At 38.9% G+C, this 17668-nt stretch overlaps 1 pseudogene; it reads left to right on the forward strand.

Annotated features, from left to right (window-relative positions):
• The first annotated feature begins 16233 nt into the window (after nucleotides 1-16233).
• On the forward strand, nucleotides 16234-16754 carry LOC147448928 (TPD1 protein homolog 1B-like; annotated as a pseudogene).
• Nucleotides 16755-17668: the final 914 nt, after the last annotated feature.

Raw genomic sequence — 17668 nt, forward strand, 5'->3', positions numbered from 1 at the left:
GAGTTCCACAGGTGATATGGCAGTACTTAATGATACCTGATGCTATCTGGGATTTGATGTTACCCTATGATATAGGGGATTTTGAGATAGCTTTTGACCCAAGAGATGACAGATATATGCATGGTCCTGGGCAATTGACTTATATGCCATATGATCCAAGCGGTTTTCATGAAGATTTGTGGGCAAATTTATGTTTATGCTATAATGATTGGAAATTCTTGTTTTTTCCCTATAATCCTGGAGGATGGTGCAAATTTTTTTAAGGAATGATCATAGTGGGACAAATGATTAGTTTCCCATTTTGATCCTGGGGGCTACTAAAGTGCAAAGTTGCGATTTGAAGAGTACCAATTATCTGTTGTAGCATGTTGCATGGTACAAGGTTTTGGTTTCTAGATTATGCTAAGTCAAAAACGTTTTTGGTTATATGTTCAACAAGATTACATGGTTGGCTTCCAATTGACTTCTTTGGACAATTGATGAAGTATCTTCACATCTGTTGAGTTGGTTCTGCTACCAGAACTTGAAGTAAAGGACTTGACGACCATTCTGTGTGAAGAGAGAGTAAGGCATACTTGAGCTTGACAGGGTTCCCTAAAGCGAGCTTAATGGTCAAGCCGTGTGCATCATTAACTAGATCACTTGAGTCTAGCGGGGTTCACTAAACATATTATCCATACTTGAATGCTTTGGAGATACGACAGATACGGTTCAAAGATTTTTGATGGGTAGCTACCTAATGATTAATCTAGAACATTGATGATAGGTATAAGCCTCATATAATTTTTCGTATATTTACCAGTTACGTGAATATGATGATGGAAAAGATCTTAAGCTACCTATAGCAGATGTAGATTGAAGTGCAGTTGGCTTCATCCACCCAAGCCTTGGCTGGATTTAGTGTCTCTTCGAGTATTGTATAGGGTTTGGTGGTTGCAATGATATTCTTTAAGGACAACCTCTTCTTCTTTGTTGGTGATTTGTTAGCTTCCATTGATCTTGCGGGCACTATAAGTGAAAAAGTAGCGTTGTTCACAAAATTTGGCATTTTCTCAGTTTCCAGCTATCCAAACAATGTCAAAGTTGAAACATAAGCTAATTAGGGCCTAAGGGTGCTATGCATGTGGTCAAAAGTGCATTTTTGGTGTAGATTTATGATGTGATATCATACGCGTTGTGAGCGGGATGGAAACACACACAACGCCTCTATAATGGCCCAACACACACCCTTGAGATGACACACACACACACACACACACACACACACACACACACACACACACACACACACACACACACACACACACACACACACACACACACACACACACACACACACACACACACACACACACACACACAAACACACACTATGGGGCACCACTCGGCTTACACAACCCACCTGGCCGAGAAAGGGAACACACCGATGGAGTGAGAGGAGAGAGACTAGCCATTTGGCCACTCCACACAGAGAGATACACACACACACCCCCCCAAAAAACTCAGCTTAAAAGAGGATAATTTTTGATGTCTAGATACAATTGAGCTTGGCACAACACCAATGGGGCAAATAGCTCACACAATATGGGTAAAATATGCCAGATACAATCACAAAATGGAGTAGAGGCTTCGCTCATAGGAGAAACTTACACATCCAAAATAGTAAAAAACACTGAGGAATTTGAAAAAGTGGACAGCGCCATCGCGTCCGGAACGGCCCAAAACCCCAGTCTTCAACGTCAAAGTGCTCAAATCTGACCTCAGATGAGCAGTTTATGGCCAAAACAGGCTCCAAAAATAGCAAAAACTCACTTGTGGCTGTTCTTCCTCTTCTCTCCACGTTTTTTCTGGTATTCACTCTAGTTTTTCAGTTTCCACACTTAAATTTATTACTTGGGCACCTTTGGCCTTTTAGTTGACCTCAAACGGACCCCGAACATGCCAAAAACTGGCCACACAGTGCATAGTTGTCTCCCTTCTGCATCCATCCGCACACCTGGCACTCAACTTTTTACAATAATGCATCCCACAACCACGTGAAGTGGCCCCCAAATAAAATTATCATGATGACCTTTTTGCATAATTATCACAAGAAAACACCCACGTTGTGTCCGTACTTATCCACGTGCAAATATTGACCCCATTCGACCTCCTGACGCCATTAGATGCCATCTGACGCGCCTGCTTACCTCATGTCATTGGCCCATGGATAGATTCCTCGAGAAGTTTTACGCACTACCAACTCCTCATTATTATAGAAGAAACACATTGGTACTCATGATAGTGAAAATCGATGCACTATGTACATGCTCTCCAACCTGTACACATGTGGGCCCCACATAACCACCTGGCTCTGGAAAATGGGAAATCCTTCATTCAATGTACCATGCATGTGTATGTACATATGCGCAATCACTTCTTCCAAGAAACTTCTGATAGCGTATGATGTTTAAGTGCTCAAAATGAATTGGATTTTCATATGTGCATAGCTCATAGCATGTACATCTTGTATATATACCTAGAATTCAATTTGGATGTCATTTGGGAAAGCTATGACCATTAGAACTCCTTTCAAGATTTGAAGTTGGATTCTGGCTTAGTTTTGAGTAGATGAGGTTCAAATGGGGTGAAACTTGGTAGATACTCTCATAATCATGTGTTGAAGGCTTAGAAGGGGTCAAGTTAGCTCCTAGGTCCATTTTCAGGTTAGTGAAACATAATACATGTACGATGTCTACTTGTCCAAAAGGGCTCAAACTTGTACTAGAGCTGGGCTTTAGCATTGCATAGACTCCCTCGGCATCAGAATTTGAATTGAAATTATTCTCATGTGTTTGAAGCCAAAATTCAGGTGCAAAGCTTCAAAGTTCCAAAACCTGGGTTTAGATGGGTACACAAAATCAAAACTTGATAGAACTTGAGCTGTGGGCTAGCAATAATGTGATAATGGAATTGAAAGTGAGAAATTTCCCCAAATTAGTCATTTTGGTCTCTGGAGACATCATATGAGTATGATGTCTCTGTTGAGATTTTTGGCCCAGCCTTGATCTGTAGTATCTCTAGGTGATGGGTAACCCTCTGTTCATCTCATATTTTGATTTGGAGATGCTCATGTGGTTGGGGGCATAGAATGTGTCCAAGGCCAGGATTTTCTCTGTTTTTGGGTTCCAAGTGGTCACAATCTTACTCAAACTTGTCCAAATTGAATGCATGGCCTTTATGCTAGGTGGCGAACATGCTCATGATGAAAGATGTGGAGTTTAAAATCTGTATGAGTGAGTAGATATCATATGAGTATGATATCTATTGATGAAAAACTGCTTGAAAGTCATTGGATAAGGGCTCTAAGGGCCTTGTGGATATCCTCTAGTTAAAGAGGCAGCTCAAGACTCCGGAGCATCTCCTCAGTCACAAGACAAGGCATTTGTGCACAAACTTTCTCTTTGTATGCATCTTGATGATTTGACTGAGGCTCTGCAGATAACAAGTCACGGTAAAAGTCAGTCGAAACTACACGCATGTCCTCTGGATTTGAAGCAGCTGACATGTTGGACTCCTCAACTGGCCGACACTGGCATGCACAAGCCGGGATCCCACTGCCTCAAAGAACGCCCCAATCACTCTGTCACCCACCTGGATCCAATGAGATGTCTATCAATGGAAAGAAAACTCATGATGCCTATCCCCTATAATGGAAAGATCTTGGCGAGCCTACTCCAACTCCTCCTCCAACCATGGAATGTTTGGGTGCTGCTCCTGCATCCTCTACAAGGACGCAACACCCGTCAGAGATGCTACTCCTCCTGTCTCGCTACAACCAGAGGCGGGTGGTAGACTCCTTCAAGAAAGAACCGACTAAGTCCAGAGGCCATTCTGTCAGCAAGGGAGTTGTGCGTGTCCAAGCCCTCTGTTCAAAGATCCACTCCCCACTCTCTGAGCTCAGAGTCCAGCAAGATCCTCTCAGGGATCCGTAGCATTGTGCTCCACCTCCTCTGTCTATCTGTCACTGTGAGAATCACTGGTGCATGGTCCCAAAAAGATATCCCAACTAGAATGAAAAATGTCCCATCGAAGTCACAGATGTGGTCACTAGCATAGAAGCAATCTATCCGAGATAGATTCACTCATCCCACTCTACGGTCCGAACCAAAGAAGGCCAGGATGTCTAGGGGCCTCACAAAGCCAGAGTCTTGGGGGTTCACTATGTAATTAGGTTTTAAAAAGCAAAAATTTTAGGAAATTTAACAGAGATACATTAAAATAAGGGGCTTTTATATTTAATTGTGAAAAAAATCCTAAAATAAGGCATCATTTTATTCGTTTTGACATGTTAAAAGAGGGTTTTTTTTAATACCCCTTGCGAACGCACGTTATATAGGGGGGTTACTGAACGGTGAACCCTTGATTCCATAGTGTTGCCAAACATCTGGAACCCTCAAAGTCATGCATAGCTTCTCCCAAGCTACCAACTCGGTTCCATGCACAGTAGCATCGCTACCTCCAATCTTGTCAGAGGGGTCCTCCAGCATGTTGAAGTTTCCTCCAATGCACCATTGCTCTGCATACGATAGAGACTGTACAAAGTGAACCAAAACTCTGCATGTTAACTCACCACATTGGATGCATAGATGTTGAGGAAGCCCAAGAGGCAACCCATAGTAATACATTGAGCCCTGTCAGGCACAATGACTACCTCTGTCCACAATGTCCTGCTGCCAAGAGTCCACAATAGTCATACATACCCCTCCCTAGATACCACCAGGTCCAATGCAGTTGACCAAAATGTCTCATATCGACCACGCAAAAGCTGACGACATCGTCTAATGCGACTCTCACATAGATGATGCTCCTGTAGCATAAGGAGATCAATCTCTCCTCCCACAAGGCATCACTGGAGCTCTTGACGTAATCCGCCCCTCTGGCGCTAAAACTAGGGCCCACCTAATCCCTCCACGTTCCATGAGAAGATCCTCATGGAGAGCGAGAGAGAATTGATGCAGCAACAACACCTAATCGTATTATCTTTGAGGTTGGATTGGATGGGGAATAATTTTCATCCGAGCATCCCTGAGAGAGGTATGCCTACAAGGAGTGTCTAGCCCAGGCCTAGCCCAGGCCCAAGAAGAACGAGCCATGCGCAGGGCAACCTCCTTTGTCCAGGAGTCCTCATGTATGTGTACATAGCATGGCAGGCTCGTCATGTCAGCAAAGAAGTGTACCACAATGTGTTTACATCCTGCCAAGTCTGGAGGTGTCACTTAGAACTTGGAGAACGTCCATAGAGTCTAAACCAAGTCCATGACCCCTAGGTTTCACATGTGGTGAGAGAACTCGGGGATCTGTGCCTGCAACCACTACAACACTGAGTCTAAAGTCCACTTAGGTTAGTCCCACAAAGGGAAAAAGAGAAGCCAACCGCTGATTCTAGGGCCTCTATCCCTCTAGCTACAAGGAACAATACATGAACTTTGAAGCAAGTTGCCTCAAAGTCTGGTGAAGGGTTGTTGAGAAAACGTGTGAAGTTGTAGGCGAAAAAGTCCCACCTACAACGAATGGTGAAGCTTGTCAGTCCACAAGAAATTGTTGCAAAGGGAGATGTCTCCACCAGAAGGGAGGTTCACAAGAAAGGATGTCCCTCTCTCGCCAAGCTACTCGTGGAAAAGGTGATGCCAAGAAATCTCCTAGCAGCCGAGGATGGTCCTGCCCCCTGGGACGGCTGCAGGACAGGAGCAGGAGAAGATGTGGAAGTAGAGGGGTAGCGAGAGAAGGAGGAGTTGGGGGGTAGGTAGCGGCAGAGGGTGAAGGGCAAGGAGGGGAGGAGGAGGAAGGAGGCGGACGGGAACTGGGGGGGGGGGGGGTGTGTGGAGCTAGAACCTTGTTCTTCTAAAGAGGGTCAAAACGGTTCCCTGTGGAAACCCACTGCCACTGGCATGAAGCTTGCTGACCACTATGAGTGCCAGGCTAACGTGGTGGCCCCTGTCAACATCCACCACAAACCTGCTACCAGCCCTCCTCCGCTTGAGCCCCAGGCTCGGAGGCTGGGTCTGCCTGCGTACCCTGCGACTCAGTCTCCTGCTGCTACTGGCTAGCCCTTCGAGGATGAGAGTGAGCCTGAGATTAAGGTCGGGGTCTCCTTTATGGACATTCCTTTGCAAGATGACCCATCTAAGGACAAATAAAACACTAACTTTGATCATGATGATATTCATTGATACCATGATGATATTTCGTTGATACCATGGTTATTCTTGGTGATACCATGATGTTGTTTTGTTGATACCATGATGTTGTTTCATTGATACCATGGTTATTCTCGGTGATACCATGATGTTGTTTCCTTGATACCATGGATATTCTCTGTGATACCATGATGTTGTTTTGTTGATACAATGATTATCTCGGTGATACCATGATGTTGTTTCGTTGATACCATGGCTATGCTCGCTGATACCATGATGTTGTTTCATTGATACAATGATTATTCTCGGTGATACCATGATGCTTTTCGTTGATACCATGATGATTTATTTATTTTTATTGATACAATGATGATGTTCTATTAATACTTTGATGATATTCATTGATATGACTACGTTGATAAATATCATTTTATATAGTATATACACATGTCATTTACATCACATAATCACGCATCTTGAACTTTTATGTTCATACTTTATATACACATATGTTATCGTGCGTATATATGTTGTCAAAAGAGTGGCGGAGCGAACCATCTCTTATGGCATTGTGAATGTAATTATTTCACTAATGATGCTAAAATTTTTCATGACTATGTTTTTTGAGTCTATGATCTATGTAGGATTGATCAAAGAATTGAATTCATGAAGACAAACTTGGTGACAATGAAAGATTTATGAAGACATGTTTGGTGATGCCATATTGATGACAACATGAAGACATGTTTGGTGATGCCATATTGATGATAACATGAAGACATGTTTGGTGATGCCATATTGATGATACATGAAGACATGTTTGGTGATTCCATATTGATGACAAGCTACACAACAGATTCACGGAGACACTTTTGATCAAGAGCTAATCGCTAGTTTTTACACCTTCATTATTGTATTTGATAGGATAGGAGTGATGTAACTCCGCATAAAACATTCATTGTAAAAATAGTGATGTAGCTCCATATAAAATATTCATTGTAAAAGAAGTGATGTAGCTCCTCATGAACATTTGTACATTCAATGATTTTTATAATATAATGGTGGGTGTAAATAGAGCTGTGGGTTTTTCCCTTGATCCCCCAAGTGTTTTTTTCCATCCACAGCTAGGGACTCTTATTTGAGCGGGGGTGTTGATCTTATATGTGAAGCTACTTAATATATGACTTCTCTATATATAGCACCCGGGTCCCCTCTATATCTACATCATCTCATGTGTGTATTCCACACACTTTGGGGTTCTATTTCTGTGCTCTCTCTTTCTCTCTCAACAACTTGTGTGTAGTGGAAATTAGCATGAACATAGTGAGCATTTCATTATAATAGATTCTTAATGAGCATAATAACAGTGCTTGGGTAAAGCGAGCAACAAAACGCATAATACCTACTTAGATAGCATGAAGAATACTTCAAGATAGAGAAATTAAGCTATTGACAATAGTTGAGGACCGGATTTACATGGAGCCGGTCCCCCTCCAAAAGGCTTTGTATTATAGGTTTCTCCCATCAAGAGAGTCATTTTACAATACAATTCTTTGTGTTCCTTCCATACTAGCTAGTGCAATGAAGATGGAAGCTTCTAGCACTAAGCAAAACACTTATAAAATGCAACATCAATTCCATCACGGTCTCAGGTCCAAGACCTCACACACCTTCGAAGATGGTGAGAGCTAGCGGGGTATGAGAGTAGATTGAGCGGAAGGAGTAGTCTTACGAGAAAGATGTACATCTCCTCACATAATCACTCATATTAGCATATCTTAGCTTAGTAATTAGCATGGTAGAGGAGATGAGCATGCATTGAAGCTTGGCTCTTGGATGGATTTGCATCACAAAGCCAAGAGTTGTTGGTGTAGGCCTCCCTTCTCACAACCTTGGAGTAGGTGATAAGCTTTCCTTTAAAGCTTGAGAAGAAGAGAGAGAGTCTTCTTGCTTCACACATGAGCTTGTGTGAGTGTGTGTGGAATAATGACTTGAGATAATCAACCCCCTCTCTCTTGGTTGACCCCTCATGCTATTTTCTCATGCTACCACCCCATTGGAGCTCTCCAGGCTTAATCAATAGGATTAAAGGAGCATAAATGATAGCCTTCTGACATGTGTCCCCCTTTCCCCTTTTTGTGAGATCTTTAGGTAGTTAATTGATGCAACTAAACTCTCATTGGACCCCTTTGTCTCCTAGCAAATATGAATCAGGCAAGCCATTGGGCTATTGAATGCTCATTGGACCCCTCGAGAGATTGTTCAATAATCTTCTAGAGAGATTGATTCTTATTGGTTCTTTTATTAAGTGTTTTTAGTTTAATTGAACTATATTTACTCTAGCCTAATTCTCATTGGTCCACCTCCATGGCCATCCAATAGAATTTAAGTACACCTTGTGGGCATCTGGGCTAGGGAGCTGACACGTGTCCCTCATTCCCTTTGTGTAAAGGAGGCTTGTGAGTGTATGTGTGTGTGTGTGTGTTTGTATCTCATCCCCTACTTCTAGGACTCGCCCCCTCTTATGTAGGAACTATGAAGACTTTTTAAACACATACAAAGCATCCAATTTTCCTAGTGTTTGACCTTTGGACATAACCTTTGAATTAAGTTGGAACCTTAGCATTTTGGAAGTCTTAATGGGCTGAACCTTACGGTCTTTAAAGCCCATTGTTGCACATTTCTCTTTTGCAGATGCTCCCCCCCTTTGGATCCCTATTTTCCCTCCTTTGGATCCATACTGTGGTCGGTCTGCCAGCTTAACCAATATTCTAGCTTTTTCTCCCCTGGCACTTATCCATACTAAATGACCAGTTTAACATGAGAAAATCATTTGGGAGAATTAGATATTAGTTGTTATGATACTTCTCAACAAGGCATCAGAGCGTGGTTACTTTTTCTTCACAAAAATATAGCGTTTTTTGTCTCGCGCGGCTTCACCTTGCGAGCGCGCAACAAAAATCTGCAATTCAACAAAATATAAAAGCATCATAACTTTCTGCTTGAAACTCGGATTTCAATGTTTGAAGAGTCGTTATCAAGGTTTTGGGACATTCGGAAGCTATTGGTCATGACATATTTATCAAATTCTGCATCGAAAGTAACTTACAAGGAATTGCTAACTATTTTCAACACGTTTTTAATTAAAATCATCAAGAGGTATGAGTTTTTAAAATTTCAAATCTATTAGTGTTAAGCTTCTTGTTATGACCTTTGATTTACCTTTCATGCATCATATTCAATTCGATTTGCATAAAAGAACTTAGATCAAGAGTTAATATGTTGTATTCAATTAGATATCTATATTGATACGTGTTGAGTTTTTTTTAACATGATTCTTGGATTTGCTTTTCATGGATTATATGCAGTTTGATTTGTGTAAAAGAAATAGAGTAAAAGTTTAGAATATTGAAATTACAATATCTTTAATTCTTCTTATTGTATAATTCTTGAATTTTCTTTTTATGAATCATATGCAATCCGGTTTATATAAAATAAAAAAATAAAAAAATATGCATGTTAAATTTACATCATCTTCAATTCGCTTTATATATTGAAAGAAGTACATAAATTGATTGATCTCTGTACTTATATTTCATATATATCACATATATTTTGATGCATGTACATCGAGTTACATCAACGTCATATCACTTGAAATCTTTTTAGTTTTCTTTTTGTTTTGATTGTGTGTAATCTATGATAAATATCAAATTGATATATATATATATATATATATATATATATATATATATATATATATATATATATATATATATATATACATATTATTCAAATTACTGATAGTTATACATCTTGATAATCTGTGTTGTATTCAAAGATTCATGTTAAAAACTTATGTTTGAATAATTCTTTTTATTCTTTTCGTATGATTATTAACGTGTTATGTTTCAATGATTTATATAGTTACATCTCAAATACTTACAATTTTGATGATTTATTTTATAATCTTCAATTAGTATTGATACTTATACTTTGAAAGTTCACATTATTTCTCTTCTTTGTGAATGTCTATGATTATATTTTTGATGATTTATCAAAGAGTTATATTTTAACGATTTATTGAAGAGTTTTATTTTGGTGAATTATTTCTCTTTTGATTGGAAAAATTAAAGAGTTATATATGATCATTATAATTGATTGATTTATATCATTTATTTACATATAGATGTTACAAAGTTATAATTTTGATATCAAAGAGATATATTTTAATAATCTATTTTCACCAAAACATAAAAAACTTATAGTTTTTACTTATGATCGTTTGTTATTGAAATTTATAATTTCATGTGATGATTAGGAGTCATTCTTACTAACGAATCATTGTTGAGATGGTTATTACTCCATGGAGTTGTTCCATGATGTGTTTTCATGATGATAGAAGTGGTTCGTATTGTTTGTTCATTTTTATTTTCTATTTTAAAATGATTATTACTCCATGGAGTTATTCTATGATGCCATGATGCATTTCCATGATGATTACAAGGTGTTCGTATTGACCGTTTGTTATTGAAATTATTATTTTCCCATGGAGTTATTCCATAATGCCATACGCATTTTCATGATGATTAGAAATTGTTTGTATTGATCATTTAATATTGAGATGGTTATTATTTCATGGAGTAATTCCATAATGTCATGATGCGTTTCCATGATGATTACAAGTCATTCATACAGATCATTCTATTATTGATATGATTATTATTTCATGGAGTTGTTCCATGATGTCATGATGCGTTTTCATGATGATGATAAGACGTTATTATTGATCATTCATTTTATTAATATGGTTAGTATTTCATGGAGTTATTCCATGATGCCATTCAATACGTTTTCACGATGATTATAAGTTATTTGTATTGATTGTTTTTTATTATTCCATGGAGTTGTTCCATGATTCCATGATACGCTTCCATGATGATAAAACGTCGCTCATACTAATCATTCATCTTGTTGATATGGTTATTCTTTCATAGAGTTGTTTCATAATGCCTTGATATGTTTTCTTGATGATTTTTTTTTTTTTTGGTATTGATTGTTTACTATTGAGATGGTTATTCTTCTATGGAGTTGTTTTGTGATGCCATGATACGTTTTCATAGTAGTGATTAAAACTTGTTCGTACTAGTCGTTTATTACTGATATGATTATTGGTTTATAGAGTTTTTCCATGATGCTATGATACAATTTCTTATTAAATATTGTTCGTATTAATTCTTTTTCATTGAGATGATTATTCTTCCATGGAGTTTTTGCATGATGCTATGACATGTTTTTATGATGATTAGAAAGTGTTCATATTGATCATTCATCACTAAGACGATTATTCTTTTATAGAGTTGTTTCATGATTTCATGATATGTTAGAAGTCATTTATACTAATCCTTCATCATTGAGATGATTATTATTCCATGGAGTTGTTTCGTGAGGTCATGATGCATTTTCATGGTGATTACAAATCATTCGTACAAATCATTTCTCATTCAGATGGTTATTCTTTCATGGAGCTATTGCATAATGTCGTGATGTATTTTCAAGGTGATATTAGAATCCATTCATATTGATTATTTATTACTAAGAGTTGTTCCATTATGGCATGATGTATTTTCATAATCATTTTTTATGGAGATAGTTATTTTTTCATGGAATTGTTCTGTAAGACATGCTATATTTTCATAATGATTAGAAGTCATTTCTATTGATTTTGTTAGTAAGAATTTTATTCATTCGTGGACTTGTTCCATAATACCATGATACAGTTTCATGAGGATATGGATGGTTTCTTATTGAAATGGTTTTATGTTCCATAGCATTGTTTCATGGATGACTTAGTGTAATTGAGATAGTTTTTTGTTAGATAGAGTCATTTTAATATGATGATATTTTTTCATGATGATTTATTATAATTGATTTATTTTGTTAGATAGAGTCATTTTAATATGATGATATTTTTTCATGACGATTTATTATAATTGAAAGAATTATTATTGCATGAAGTCAATTCATTATACCATGTTGTTATTTTAAGCTCATTTTTAATGATTAAGATGACCGTTTTGTGATTTCATGATATCGTTTCATGATATTTTGTTATGTTTATTATCCTATAGATTTATTTTATGATGCCATGAAGTTCTTGCATAATGATTTTTGGTGATCTAGATAGTTTTTACTTCATATAATTATTTCGTGTGATGATTTCTTATAATTTCAATGATTTCTTATTTTTATGATGAAAACATCAATTTGAACTTACAATCCTCAACTCAGTTGTTGACACTAAAAAAGCTTAGTTTTGATGCTGAATTGAAATCCATTTTCATGCTATGTTCTTTACATGCATCATGACATACATTTAAGAATGCCACTAGTGCAAAAATCTATGGTCCTTGACAAAAGTTTTGGTTGACTTAAAAGTTCCAATAGCAAAGTGCATCGTAAGTAACATAGTGTATTTTAGAAAATTTTCATAAATCTTTGTTTGGAACGTTCAAAGAGGGTTCTGGACTCATCGTCCCCTCACCTGGTCACAAACTAATGATTCATTCTAACAACTTCATATCATGAGATTTTTTTCCCCTTTTGCTTATAGTCCCATGGCTCGAGAGCTAAAGGAGCCTTTCACCATTAAGTAGCAATATACACAGAAGGCTGCCATGGTGCAAGAGCTGCACAGATGACCCTTTTAAATGCACAAAAGTTGCTGCTATTGGAAGCGTGGTGTTCCCAGCTTAGTTTACTTTTGAACAACCTTGAATACTTCACAACAAGTGCGTGTAGCAGGTCTCCTTCTCTGTTTCTCTCTCTCTACTCTATCTTTGAGCATAATGTGAAGTTAAAAATTTACTACAGTTCCCTCTCTCTCTCTCTCTCTGTTTATCGCTCTATCTCTCTCTCTCTCTCTCTCTCAACTGCTCCATGTTTAAGTCTAAAAATTTGTTGGTCATTAGTACCTACTACCAAAAGGCTATTGAGATGGAGGATAGTGTGAAGTGAGATCAGGCAATGCAATCTGTGTGCAACTCGATTATCACAAATGAAAATTACTAACTGATAGATTTACGAGAGGGGAAACAAGCCTTGTCTTGCACAAGGGTATATAAGAAAAAGTGCATGAAAGAAGATCCCAAGCCTAAGGATAAGGCTAGATTGGTCACTAAAGGATTCAAAATGAACAAGGATGTGGACCTTGATGAGATTTTCTCTTGGGTAGTCAAGATGACTAAATTCCATTTTCTGCTTAGACTAGTAGCCATTGAGGACATGGAACTTGTCTAGATAGAAATTAGGACGGATTTCCTTCATGGGGATCTTGACAAGGATGTTTACACAAAACAACTAGAGGATTTTGAAGTCAAAGCTAAGAAGCCTACAATGACAGAATTGGTGTATAAAACAAGGCTCAAGGAACTGGTACATGAATTTTGAAAAGTAAATGCAATCCCAAGGATATGAAAGGAGCCAAGAAGATTGTTGCTTGTATACCCTGAAGTTCAGTTATCATCTTGATACTTTATGTTTATGATATGCTTATTGCCGGGAAGACAAAAGATGAGATTGTCATTTTGAAGCAGTCCCTTGGCACATAGATTTATATGAAACATTAAAGAAATGCTTATTACTTTCTTGGCTGTGAATCAAGAGAGATCAAAAGGGACAGTTGTCACGCAAAAAGTATATTCACAAGCTCTTGCAATGTTTTAAATGTAGGGGCGGGGGGGGGGGGGGGGGGGGGGGCCTCATTGAGTAACCCAATGCAGTCATTTAGAAAATTGAGCAAGAATGATGCTCCCAAGTTTGATGTTGAGAAATCAAAAGGGGCCAAGTTTCCATATTCTTCAGCAATTGACATACTTATGTTCGCCATGGTGGCCATGAGACTAGGCATTGCGTTTGGAGTGGGAATGGTTAGCAAAAAGGATTAGTAAGCAGTGAAGCACATCTTGAGATATGTGGAGGGTATGATAGACGACTACTTATGCTTTGGGTAATGCATCCATTGTGGATTACATAGAAGTGGATTATGCGGGTTGTCTGGATAGTCAAATATCCACCTCTGGCTATGTTTTCCTTTTCCCTAGAGTAACCGTGTCATCATGGAGATCATGTCCCTAAGACTATATGTCATCTTCCGCCACCACAGAGACAAAGTATGTGGCAATTTCTGATGTTACCAAGGAAGCTGTGTGATTAGGTCACCTTGTGGGAGAACTTGACATCACTCAAACTCTAGTGTTGTATTGTGATAGTTAGAGTGTCATTACATTAGAGAAGAACCCCTTGTTCACTCTAAGTCAAACACATAGAAGTCTGTTATCATGTCATACACGATATATTGTGTTCGAAGCGCATGGAGCTAGTGAAGGTTCATATGGATGACAACCCTGTGGATGATCTCACAAAGAGCCTACCCTCATAGCAGTCTTCACATTGCATGGACATAATGGGTGTACGGTGACACCACTTGGATGCTTTATGGTTGTACAAGTTGTACATACATAGGCCTCTTGGGCCATGTCGGTGCTCAAGGGAGAAAGATTAGGGTTTGTGCGAGCTGGTTGGATATCCATCACACTGACCGTACCAACCTTCTCCCTATTTATTGGTAATACATTTCAATAACGAATAGTGAGGCATTTCAATCCTAAGTGAGAACTCAACCCAAAACTCTCTATGTTCTCCTTCCTTGCACACCACACCAAGCAGGCACACATTAGTGCACACACTCTTCACAATTATGCATCTAAGGTGGCATATGGGATTGTCTTTCTACTCAAGGCTTTTGAGAAAGTGCTTAAACCTTTTGGAATCTCACTTTTTGGTCCTAGAGTCTCTCGAAGAAAGACCATACTCTTTCCCTAACATTGACAACGAAGCAACAAGCCTTACACTTCAAGATTTTTTAGATAGTATCTAGAACTTTGAAGTACTCATAATGAGCTTTTTTGAGGTTGTTTTTTAAAATATTGTAGTTTTTATCAAATTACATGTGAGCTTCTAGTGGGTGTTCATGCCCCTTGACCAATGGATTGGGTTTTCCCTCCATTCTTGTAGTGTCATTGCTCCAATAGAAACTAGCCACACTATGTAGATCCCTTTTCATGAATGGTTTAGTACATATGAGTCTCATCAAGGTTACATAGGACATGGCTAATAATTTAAAGTCACACGAAGCAAATGCATTGGCACCTTTTTGAAATGACTATGTCTCACGAATGGTCACATATGCATCATTTATTGCCTTCTAATAAGTAGCTTGCAAGTCCTTTTTGTAGCTATGCCAATTTTTGTATGGTTGTACCATAACATGTTATTGACAGTAGGTGCACGCATCTACACACTTTAGATTGAGTATATGGGACCAGAGAAATGCAGACAATGAGTGTCGGCTAGGGCCATAACAACCTTCATAAGATGTTAGAGGGTTGTCACAATGTCAATAAGGTGGTGGGCCCAAGCATGCTGATTTCTCTCTCTCTCTCTCTCTCTCACACACACACACACACACACACACACACACACACACACACACACACACACACACACACACACACACACACACACACACACACACACACACACACACACACACACACACACACACACACACACACACACACACACACACACACACACACACACACACACACACACACACACACACACACACACAATGTGCCGATCTTAACAAAGTGCACAAATGAAACCGAGACACTTGAATAATTGAATTCTCAAGGACAAAAATCCACTCTTATGACTGTTTCACCGTTTCTTTCTTTCTTGATGTGGTGGCCTCTTTGAAGTTCATAAATGTTGATCGAGAATAAGAGGGAAAGGAATAACTCCGGAGGCCTGCATTATGAGGAAAATAGTGTAAAAATATTAAAAATTAGCTCAAATTCTCCAAGTTCCGGAAATTATAATTTCTGGCCGGGTCTATATATATGGGAACTCAGTTTGTAGGGCAAAATAAGTAGTGCAATAGAAAATTTGGGTGAGCTTTTGTATAAACGCCACGATTAGATCAGGAGCTATGGTCATGATGCAGCGAGGATCATCAGAAGGCCATCACTGCAACATCTTCTGGGTTAATGTGGTGCTTGTGGCAATGTTTCTGTGCCCTAATTTGCAGATTGCCGTCGCCAATAACACGACTGTTGCAGGTAACGCTATATTGCAGCCGCATAAAGTTCATGTCGCCGTCTCTGCATCGACGGCTACAAGCGGTGGCTGTAGAAAGCTACTTGCAGTACAAGCGCAGTGCAAGGCAGAGGAGGACATCGTTCTGTTGCAGGGAGCCGTAGGCCCCTCCGAATTCTTGGTGCAGATCATCAACACGTGTATCGATGGCTGCTCCTTCCGTGACATTCATGTCTCGTGCGGCGCGTTTGGGTCGGACAGCTTCGTCAATCCGGCGCTGTTCAATCGGGTAGCCTTGACGATTGTGTTGTGAAGGCCGGTGGTGCACTGGCACCGAGCGAGGGCGTCACCTTTCGCTACGTCAGCGCTGTGGAATTCCCCCTCTCCGTCGCCTCTGCCACCATGCTATGCTGATTGTCATTAGCAACTCATTCATTTGTCTCTTTACTCGTCAACTTTTGGAACCATCACGTCCTTGACCTGACCTTTTGGCTCATGTTAGTAAAATGTTATCTCTTGGGAGGAAGTGCACTCATTCTTTTCACTTCGTACTCAAAATTTGGAATCATTGAGAAGTGTATACAAGCTGTTGCTTCAAGCACTTCTTGCATTTGGTCTGTTGCCTCAACTAGTGCTTGGAATTCATCCATTTTAAGTTATCCACAAGAAGTTAAATTGGACAAATTCTCACAATAATTCCCACCTTGTGACTTACGTCAACATCATGAGATTCTTTGAGGGAGGCACCAGATACCTAGCTAGGTATGCGGTCCCTCTTGAGCAGAAGCTCATTATGTTATGCATTGAATGAAAAACACTGATGAAAAAGACTCCGTTTTCCTACATGAGAAAATTTCTAAATCTTCTTGTGTTAGTTTTCCCTTGGATATACCTTGTAAAAATCACTCAAATATATACACTCTGTACTATGAGAAACTGGGTATTGTTGTGTGTATGTCTATGCGTGTGCCCATCGTGCAACAAGACAATGTAGAAAAAAAATACTTGAGAAATACCAAAGATCGTAGAAAAAAATACACTGTACAATACAAGTAACTTACAAAGAGTCATATGTGTACATGAAACCGTTTAGAAAACCAAACATGCAAACTCAATAGCGAATACATAGAAAATTCTTACAAAGATGTCTTTCCATCACCCTTTGACACAAATCAGGCACAAGATAATTTTTGTCATCTACTATGTTACCCAAGAGGTTTTAACCGATCTGCAAGCTTTGGAATGGGGATAAAAATCAAGGCCACTTAATAAGGAATCTCTCAGTTTGGTCTTTTTCCTCCTTCCACCTACGGCAAACTATTTGAATC

Source organism: Adiantum capillus-veneris, chromosome 10, assembly GCF_014529385.1.
Source record: "Adiantum capillus-veneris isolate H3 chromosome 10, ASM1452938v2, whole genome shotgun sequence".
Classification (NCBI taxonomy): domain Eukaryota; kingdom Viridiplantae; phylum Streptophyta; class Polypodiopsida; order Polypodiales; family Pteridaceae; genus Adiantum; species Adiantum capillus-veneris.